Source organism: Sorex araneus, chromosome 8, assembly GCF_027595985.1.
Source record: "Sorex araneus isolate mSorAra2 chromosome 8, mSorAra2.pri, whole genome shotgun sequence".
In the NCBI taxonomy this organism is placed as follows: Eukaryota; Metazoa; Chordata; class Mammalia; order Eulipotyphla; family Soricidae; genus Sorex; species Sorex araneus.
Genome location: NC_073309.1, coordinates 42,915,693 through 42,926,689, shown reverse-complemented (window position 1 = coordinate 42,926,689; position 10,997 = coordinate 42,915,693).

The window sequence follows — 10,997 nt, the reverse complement described above, 5'->3', positions numbered from 1 at the left end:
GAGCCGCACGATTAGTGGTCTCTGAGCACAGAGCCAGGAGGGAGCCTGAGCTGCACTAGGTATAGGAAGAAAGGTAGAAAGGGAGGGGAGAAGCCCCTGGAGGAGAGAGGACCCGGCTGCCCCCCTGCTGCTCCCTGGCCTCGGAGAGAAGAGGGATTTGGGGTGCAAGCAGAGCTGCCTTCACTGTCCAGGAGAGAGAACACAGTGTCCCAAGGGAGTGGGGTTGGGGAGGTCCCGCTCCCTGTTGTCACAGTGTCTCTGTGTCTGTTTAGGAAGGACTCCCCACCCCCACCCCAACATGTCACATCTCTGCCTGGGTCAGAAGTGACCTCGTCAGACAGGCAGCTCCCCCCTGATTTCTGTCCAGGGTATGGGGTGCAGGGGTACCCGTTAGGGGGCTTAGGAGGTGCCACCAGAGCAGCCATGAACAGAAGGGGGCCCAGAAACGGGGTTTGAGCAATTACACCAAGAAGATGGAGGAAGGAGGCAGCCTCTGAAGGAAGATGGGGCCCAGGGCCCAGGACAGTTGTCCCCCTGTGCTGATGTCGGTTTTCTTGTCCTGCCGTGTCCCTTTCCTATGGGACAGTCCCATAGCCACTCCAGGGCTGTTCTCTTCTGTCGCCATTCATCGACGGATTCATTCATTGACAGATTCATTTTTTCATGGATATATTTATCGATGGATTCATTGATCAATGGATTCATTGACTGAAGGATTTTTGGATTTTTTCATTTGGGGTCTTCCAAGTCTTGTTTCTGGGGTTCCTAGTGGCCTTTTGCAGCAAGTGGCCTCTGTATTATGCAAAAGCCTCAGTTCTTGGCTCTGAGGTTGCAGTTGCAGGGATTTTCAGGCCTCACTGAGGGGCGTGGGAACCTGTCAGGAGCTGAGAAGGTGGCTCAGGCAGCCTAAGGCCCAGGGTCCTATGGTGCCAGGTCCATAAGAAGGGTGGATGTGGCAGTGGGTGAGTTCTTCACTAGCTCTCTGGCAACTTTGCCTCCAATTTTTAAACTTTTGGGGTTTCCCCTGTCTTTCTTTTTATTTATTTGGGGTAGTGGGCCACACTTGGTGTTGCTTTGTGTTCCTTCCTGGCTCTGCTCAGAAGACTATCTGTGATGCGTGGAACCGAATCCAAGTAGGCCACGTACAAGACAAGCTTTCTGCTCGCTGTGCTATCACTCCACGCCCGCACAAAGTTTTTATTTTCAATTAATTATAATAGTTTGAAATTGTGTTAACATGCATGTCTTTTTTTTTTTTTTTTGCTTTTTGGGTAACACCTGGGGATGCACAGGGGTTACTCCTGGCTTTGCACTCAGGAATCACCCCTGGCGGTGCTCAGGGGACCATATGGGATGCTGGGAATCGAACCTGGGTCAGCCTTGTGCAAGGCAAAGGCCCTACCCGCTGTGCTATTGCTCCAGCCCCATCATGTCATTTTTTTTTTTTTTTTTTTGCTTTTTGGGTCACACCTGGCAATGCACAAGGGTTACTCCTGGCTCTGCGCTCAGGAATCACCCCTGGAGGTGCTCAGGGGACCATGTGGGATGCTGGGAATCAAACCCAGGTCGGCTACGTGCAAGGCAAACAGCCTACCCGCTGTGCTATTGCTCCAGCCCCCCATCATGTCATTTTTTAATTGCAAATTTGGGCTGCCCTCAGAGGCATTGAGGGACTCCTCGTGGCTCTATGCCAGGACAGAGTGTCATGGGCCTTTTGGAGTGCCATGGATTGAACTTGGATTGGCTGTGCCCTGCCTGCTGTATTATCTCTCCAACCCCTCGTGTGTAAGATTTTGGGTCAGCATCTGTGTTCATGTCTCTGGAATAGGAGAAAGTCAAGTGGGACCAGAGTGACAGTGCAGCAGGTAAGGGCGCTTGCCTTGCATGTAGCTGACCAGTGTTCATCCCTAGCATTGCCTGTGTTTCCCTGGGCACAGAGCCAAGAGTAGCCCTGAGCATCACAAGTGTGTCCCTCCTCCCAAATAAAAGAGAAGGTAAAGTGGATCCCTAAAAAGGTGACTTTTTATTTTGTTGGGGCCACAGCTAGCTGTGCTCAGTACTTACTTCCCACTCTTTATTCAGGGATTATTTGTGGTGGTGCTTCAGAAACCATATGTGGTAACGGGGATTAAATTGAGGCCCAACCAGCCCCAGTCGGGGCCCGTGCTCGGCTCCGGCCGGCCGGGTTTTCGGCCCCGGCGCCCATGGCCCTGCAGAGCCGGTGGATGTGGAACAAGCGGGAACCAGAGACAGCTTTAGGAATTGGGATTCCAGCAAGTGCTTGCACCCGTGTATGGAGACTGTGAACTAACTTTGGCTACTGCTGTTCCAGGAAGAGAAATGATTCATTTTCAAACTTAAATCTTCGCGGACTTAATTACTATAATACAGAAATTGTAAACCCGCGGCCGCGCGACATTTTATCTCTTCATTCTCATCAATGGAAAACTTATTATCAAATATTTCCCTATTAATACAGCTGTATTCTTAGGGGATAAATTCCAACAAAAATAGTGAGTCTGGGCCGGAGCGATAGCACAGCGGGTAGGGCGTTTGCCTTGCACGCGGCCGACCCGGGTTCGATCCCCGGCATCCCATATGGTCCCCCAAGCACTGCCAGGAGTAATTCCTGAGTGCAAAGCCAGGAGTAACCCCTGAACATCGCTGGGTGTGACCCAAAAAGCAAAAAAAAAAAAAAAAAAAAACCAAAAATAGTGAGTCTGTTTTGAAACTCTAACAACAATAGTGAGTTATGTGTTGAAATCTGGAATGTAATCAAGGTAAAGAGAAAAGGAAGTGAAATTATCACTCACCCACGGGTGTGGGTTGGGGGGTGAGGGGTGGGATGTAATCTGTTTTTTTCTTTTGTTTGTTTGTTTGTCTGTTTTGTTTTTGCTTTTGTTTTTGTTTTTATTGGTAGTGGAATATGGGCACTGGTTAAGGGGTGGGTGTTTGAGCATTGTGTAACTGAGATATAAGCCTGAGAACTTTGTAACTTTCCACTTGGTGATTCAATAAAATAAATTAAAAAAAAATAAATTGAGGCCCAAACCCAGGTTTTTGTTTATCTTGTTTTTTGAGTCACACCTGGTGATGCACAGGGGTTACTCCTGGCTCTGCATTCAGGAATCACCCCTGGCGGTGTGCAGGGGACCATATGGGATGCTGGGGATCGAACCCGGGTCGGCCGCATGCAAGGCAAACACCCTACCCGCTGTGCTATCACTCCAGCCCCCCAAACCCAGTTTTTTAAAAACACGTTTATTTTATTTTTATAAAGTTGTTCATGATAACTTGTTACATTCAATATTCCAACACCAATACCACCACCATTGTACCATTATTCCTGGCACCATTATTTCCAATTTTCTCAACCACCCCTTGAGTCTGCTCCTATACCAGGCCCTGAATAACTTATTTTATATTTCTTGTTATAAATAACTAAAGAAAAATGATCAAAAAAAGATTTCCTTAGAAGAAAATTTGTAAAGATTGTTGTATCTCCCCATGAAGTCATTATGCCCTTGTGTAAGAGAGTGCTAACATGTTGTTACAGGTGAAGCCTTGTGTGCTTATATTTTGTTAATCGAGATTGGTTGCCTTCTACTTTACATCCCATTCAATGTGGTGTGCTACTCCTGGTTTTTCAGTGATGGTAGTGTTCATGATGTATGGTTTGGCTCCAGAGAGTTCAAAATTTTATTTATTTATTTATTTTGCTTTTTAGGTCACACCCAGCAATGCACAGGTGTTACTCTTGGCTCTTCACCCAGGAATTACTCCTGGCGGTGCTCAGGGGACCATATGGGATGCTGGGAATCGAACCCGGGTCGGCCACGTGCAAGGCAAATGCTCTAGCTGCTGTGCTATCGCTCCAGCCCTGAGTCCAAAGTTTTAATGTAATGATACAGCTAGAGTTAAATTTTTTTTATTAGTTTATTTTTAATTAGAGAGTCATCATGAGGGTACAGTTACAGATCCATACATCTGTGTGCTCATGTTTCCCCCATACAAAGTTCGATAACCCATCCCTTCACCAGTGCCCATTCTCCACCACCAGTAAACCCAACATCCCTCCCCCCTCCCCCACCCCACCCTGCCACTATGGCAGGGAATTCCCTTTTGTTCTCTCTCTCTGATTAGGTGTTGTGGTTTGCAATAAAGGTGTTGAGTGGCCATTGTGTTCAGTTAGAGTTAAATTTTTAACTGGATAGTGACTTTGGTTGCCCTGGATGACTCAGCCTGCTGCAGGATCCTGAAACGTCTCGGCAACTTGTTGATCTCTTTTGAGATTTATTTATGAGTCTCTGGTCATGGCCAGTTAATGAGCTTACATGGTGCCAGAGGTGGTTCATGGGCATGACTGCTGAGGCTTCCGGAAGTACAGGGAGATTGGGGGAGTAGCCCATCTTGACTCCACGAAAGCCTGGAGATTTCAGTCATAAGACTCATTTACCAGACCCAAACTTAGTTTTTAAAATTTGGTAGAAGTCCTACTAACCTATTTTTCCCCTTTCTCATAAATTGTGGTCTTGATGATGTAAAAAAGTCATCTTTTTAGGGCCACAGAGATAGTACAAGGCTTAGGCATCTACCTTGCCTGTGGCCAACTCTGGTTTGATACCCAGCACCTCATATACTACCCTCCTGAGCACTGTTAGGAGAGATCCCTGAGTACAGAGCCAGGAGAAAGCCCTGAGAATATTAGGGTGTGGTCCCAAAACTTGAAAGCAAAAAAAAAAAAGCCACCTAAATTCCATAAATATGAAACATGATGTGAAAGACCCAAAAGAACAGTTCACTCTCCTAGCTCTGAAAAGTTGTAGCCAACACTGGCATCCACATCAATGCCTCCCAGCGGGAAACTGGCTCATTAGTGATGTTGTTAGTCGTTCTCTTCCTGCTTCTCCACCGGGCTTGGGGCCCAGGTGGCTGACCTCTGACCTCTGTTGGGTACAACAGTTGGGATCCTAGTCATAGGGCCTGGGAGTCTTGAAGGAGAGCAAGGTCAGAGATTTTTCTCTCCCAAGTCTCCACCCTGCAGACCCATAAGGATTCGTGAGTTGTTCCTGTCAGTGGAGTGGGCTTTCCCCTTAGAGTGTCTGGAATCTCCTCTTCCTGCTTCCCTCAGACCCAAGATGGATAGATTCTCTCCTGTTTGGGACCTAAGATCTTGCCTTACTTCCTGTCCTTTCCACTTTCTTCGTAAATGCTCCTGATATTAAACCAATCTCAAATGACCCTGCATTGATCAGCCACCTGCTTCTTAGTGGTATAATAACTAATACAGCATAAGGATGTAAGGAAGTTGGGAAGGGGCTGGAGAGATAGTAGAGTGGGTATGGTGTTTGCTTTGCGTGCTGCCAATCTGGGTTTGATTCCTGGCACTCCACAGGATCCCCTGAGCCTGCCAGGAATGGTCCTTGAATGTAGAGCTGGGAGTAAGTCCTGAGCACAACCAGGTATGGCAAAAAAAAAAAGTGGGGAAATGCTCTGGAAAGGTAAAAATAAGACATTAACAAGTCCGACAAACACAGCCTGTTCCAAAAGGGGACAAACTGCTACCCCAAAAGAAAAAAAAATAAGAAAGAAGGGGCTAGAACAAAAGCACAGCGGGTAGGGTGTTTGCCTTGCACGTGGCCAATCTGGGTTCGATTCCCAACATCCCATATAGTCCCCTGAGCACCGCCAGGAGTAATTCCTGAGTGCAGAGCGAGGAGTAACCTCTGTGCATCGCCAGGTGTGACCCAAAAAGTGTAACCCAAACTGCTCAAGCAGGCACCAGTAACATCTCCATTGTGAGACTTGTTGTTACTGTTTTTGGCATATCCAATAAGCCAGGGGAGCTTGCCAGGGAGGGACGGAGGAATAGAACCTAGGTCGGCTGCGTGCAAGGCAAACGCCCTACCCGCTGTGCTATCGCTCCAGCCTCAACCCAAACAAAGCCTAAAATGAATTCAGCAGAAGGGTGCCATCCCTTAGGTGCCCTTGGGTTGGTGGAGCCCTTAAACTTCTCTAGGTGTACTTTCAGTTTATAATAAACCTGAATTTCTATATTCAGGTTACTGTATTAACCCAAAAAGTGAAAAAACAAAAAACAAAAACAAAAAACAAACAAAAAAACAACCAAGAGCAAGGGAATGTAAATTGTCTATAAAAATTTCCAAACTGGAGCAATAGTACCACTGGCAAGGTGTTTGCCTTGCACACGGACAAACCAGTATCCATCCTTGAAACCCCAGATGGTCCCCCAAGCCCACCAGGAGTGATTTCTGAGTGCAGAGCCAGGAGGAAGCACTGAGCATTGCCAGGTGTGACTCCAAAGCAAATATATATGGTCCCCTGAGCCCCTCAGGAGTGAGCCCTGAACACAGAGCCAGGAGAAGCCTTGAGCATAACCTAGGTGGCCCCCAAACCAAAAAGTAAGTGGATAAAATAAAGTAAAAGGACTTTCCTCCAGTGAGTGAGGTTAGACTCTTACTTTATTTGTCAAGCAGGAGCGATAGTACAGCGGGAAGGGCATTTGCTTTGCACGCGGCTGACCCAGGTTGGATTCCTCTGCCCCTCTCAGAGAGCCCAGCAAGCTACCGAGAGTATCTGGACCCCATGGCAGAGCCTAGCAAGCTCCTCGTGGTGTATTTGATATGCCAAAAACAGTAACAACAAGTCTCACAGGGAGATGTTACTGGTGCCCGCTCAAGCAAATCGAAGAGCAACGGGATGACAGTGACATGGTGATACTTGTCAATTTCTTTCTTTCTCACTGAAGTCACCCTGCGCTCTAACATTTTATAAGTGTGCATCCTTCAAAAGTGTTGTGTGGTTTCCTTTTGTTCCTATGAACTTTCCTCCCCCCGTTCTCTTCTCTCAAGCCACCATAAGTTGCTTTCCAAGTCCAGAGGCTTATTATGACAGTGTCAAACTTTGGATCTCCAGCTTTCAGTGTTGATAGCACTTTCACTATGAATGCTCCTTTGTCATCTGAAAAACACATTCATCAGTGATGAGGGAAGAGAGAGGCTGGAAAATGGCTTTCCCACCACCACTTAAGCCTGCCTGCCACAGGCAGATGCAAGATAATTTAATTTCTATTGCTTATTATGAATATCATGAGAAGAAAGCAGCCGCACACTACTGGAATTCTAAAATTGTAAATGATTGGCGTCCGGAGAATCTCCATTCTGAGATTCATTTGTCAGTCTCTGAGTTAAGGCCATTGATGTGCTTACAAGGCAGCCGGAGGCAGTTCATTCATGGGAATGACAGCTAGGACCCTGAAGGGGCGGGTGGACGGGAAGGGACAGTCTGTCCCAACCACCATGTGGTCTGGAGTCTTCAGTCCTTGGTCCCACATACCTGGGTTTTTCTTCTGGAAGTTTGTGGTCACCGGGAGTTCATTTGAAGTGGGCAGGGAGAGGACACCTGCTCCATCTGAGCTGCCCAGTGAAATCGGCTCAGCACTGGGTCCAGAGAAATCTCTGGTGAGCTGCTGTCTTCCGGGATTCATTGCTGAGGCTTGCATTTCTGTATTTTTAAAGCTATCCATGGTGGCTAATATTTTAATTAGATAGCTTTACTTAGGAAAAATAAGAGGAGAGATCAGGCGGGTGAAGGAGCGAGAAAAGAAATTGCACACTTGAGCCAGTAACTCTACTTAGAGTGATGTGTTGCTCATTGAATCAGAAAAGGCTATTTTCATTTAAGAATTAAATAAAGGGCTCAAGAGACATAATACTTGCCTTGCACACAGACAACCCAGCTCCAAATCAGCATCCCGTGGTCCCCTGAACTCCGACAAGAGAAATTTCCTGAGTATTGAGTCAGGAGCACCTGAGCACCACCAGGTATGTGGCCCCAAAAAACAAAAAATGAAACAAAAAAACCCCAAAAGAGATTGACTTAGACTGACAAGAGACCCTGATTTAGATGTGGGGGTGGGGGAAGGGAATGAGAGGCAGATGGAGTCAGACAAAAATAGACAAAGAAACAAAAATGAGAGAAGTCAGCAGTGGAGGCATATACAAAGGGCAGAAGAGAAATGGAATAAAGTGGAGCTAGATTTGGCAAGACAGGAGACACGGGAAGGAAATTTGGGGCAATTAGGCGAGGGGATGAGTGACGATGCAGGTAGCAGTGTGAGTTCAAGTCCTATACTGGGAGGAAGCCCAGGGCTTGAGCCTGCCTCAGTGTCTGGCTATAAAAAGAAAGTAAAAGTGTTGAACAACATTGTAAAATCACTCCAAAAGAATCAATGAGATCATAGGAATCAACCTATCAGATTCAGAGTATACACGGTGAGTGAGCCACTATGAACAGAAATAATGTCATTGAGGATGATGAAAGGAAAGTAAGGATTAAGACAGGGAGGGGCCAGAATTGACCGGATTATTGTGACAGAGCCCAGCTGGCAGTCAATGAGGATTTCTTTCCTGGCATAGATTTTTTTTTTTTGTTTGGAGAGGGAGAGGGAGAAAGTGAGAAAGGGAGAAAGGGAGAAAGGGGGGAAAGGGGAAGAGGGGAAGGGAGAGGGAGAGAAGAAGGAGAAGGAAAGGAAATAAAGGCCATACTATCCAAATATTAAATATTAAATATATCTATCTTTATCTTCTATATTTCCACTTTAAGTCTCATTGTCTTTTTACTAAAAGACCAATAATAGGGGCTGGAGCGATAGCGCAGCAGGTAGGGTATTTGCATTACAAGCGGCAGACCCGGGTTCAATTCCCAGCATCCCATATGGTCCCCTGAGCACCACCAGGGGTAATTCCTGAGTGCAAAGCCAGGAGTAACCCCTGTGCATCGCCAGGTGTGACCCAAAAAGAAAAAAAGAAAAAAGAAAATAAAAAGACCAATAATATATAAAGATACCTAGACAAGATAATTATTTATTTATTTTTTTGCTTTTTTGGGTCACACCTGGCGATGCACAGGGGTTACTCCTGGCTCTGCACTCAGGAATTACCCCTGGCCGTGCTCAGGGGACCATATGGGATGCTGGGATTTGAACCCGGGTCGGCCGCGTGCAAGGCAAACGCCCTACCCACTGTGCTATCTCTCCAGCCCCAAGATAATTATTATTGCTACACATGTTTTGGTAAAAAAGAAGCAATTTGGGCCTGAGAAATGGTACAGGTAGGGCGTTTGCCTTGCACATGACCAATTGATGTTGGAGAACCAGCACCCACCTATGATCTGCTGAACACTATCAGGAGTGATCCCTGAGAGCAGAGCCAGGAGTGAGCCCTGAGCATCACTTGGTGTGACCCCACCCCCAAATTAATGAATAAAAACTGTCACTGTCACTGTCATCCCGTTGCTCATTGATTTGTTCAAGCGGGCACCAGTAACGTGTCTCATTGTGAGACTTATTTGTTACTGTTTTTGGTACATCAAATACGCCATGGGTATTGCCAGGCTCTGCCATGTGGGCGCGATACTCTCAGTAGCTTGCCGGGCTCTCTGAGAGGGGCGGAAGAATCGAACAGGGCTTGGCTGTGTGAAAGGCGAACGCCCTACCGCTGTGCTATTGTTCCAGTCCATATAAAATAGTATGAAAGAGGGCTGGAGTGATAGCACAGCAGGTAGGGCGTTTGCCTTGCACGCGGCCCACCCGGGTTCCCAGGTTCGAATCCCAGCATCCCATATGGTCCCCTGAGCACCGCCAGGAATAATTCCTGAATGCATGAGCCAGAAGTGACCCCTGTGCATCGCCAGGTGTGACCCAAAAAGAAAAAAATATAGTATGAAAGAATAAAAGAAGAATTCACTAACACACAAAGCACATCCACACATTTATCAGGGAAAGTTAAGTATGCTATGGTATAGCCTAGTTTTGAATACATTGTCCTGCTGTTACAAAAGTTTGAATTAGTGGTACTGGAGAGATAGTATAGCGTTTAAGGCATTTGTCTTGCATATGGCCAAGGCATGCAAATTTACCCTCCTTCAGGTCACCTGTTCAGTCCTGTGATCTTGATTGCAGTTTTCTCATACCCTCTCTCGTACTTTTTCTTTGTTAAAGGCATATTTTATTGATTCCCTCGATATTTGAAACTATTATCACATGTAATGTAGCATTTCCCACATGGCAGAGCCTGGCAAGTTACCCGTGACGTATTTGACATGCCCAAAACAGTAACAACAATGTGTTCTTCATGTTCCTGAGGGAGCAGATGGCATTGGGCTACACTAGCACACGACAGGGACAAATGAAGATGTTACTGGTGCCCGTTCAAGCAAATCAATGAACAACGGAATGACAGTGATACAGTGTTTGATTTTTTTTGTTTTTTTTTTTTTGTTTGTTTTTTAATTGCTTTTTTGGGTCACACCTGGCGATGCACAGGGGTTACTCCTGACTCTGCACTCAGGAATCACCCGTGGCAGTGCTCAAGGGACCATATGGGATGCTGGGAATCAAACCCGGGTCGGCCACATGCAAGGCTCCAGCCCCCAGTGTTTGATTTTGGGAAGCATCATTAGTTTTGGCTTTGATTTTGGGGTCACACCAGGCAGTGTTCTGGGGACTATAGGTGATGCCGAGTCTGGAGCCAACTGTGTGTACAAGGCTTAACAACTTGCAACCTTAACAATACTTAACAACTACTTAACAACTACTATACTATCTATGGCCCAAAAGTGTAGTTTTGGAATATTATCTGGAGTATTAATTTAGGGAGAGTGCTGGGCCACATTTGGCTGTGCTCAAAGTATACCACTGGCTCTGTGCTCACTTTAACTTGGGGACCATATGCCGTGTGGGCCCGAACCAGGACTGGCAGTGTGTAGAGTACGTACCTACCCCACTGTACTCTCTCTGGCCCACTGAACACTATGAATTCCAGGTATACAGATGAAAACAACAAATGTATTGGATAAGACATTGTGCTAAGGAACAATGCTCCTATCATTGTAAAGGACAGATACCACAAAAAAGAGACCCAGGGAACCACACAGTTGAAACAGAGTCACGTATTGGGGGGTATTCGTGCGTCTTC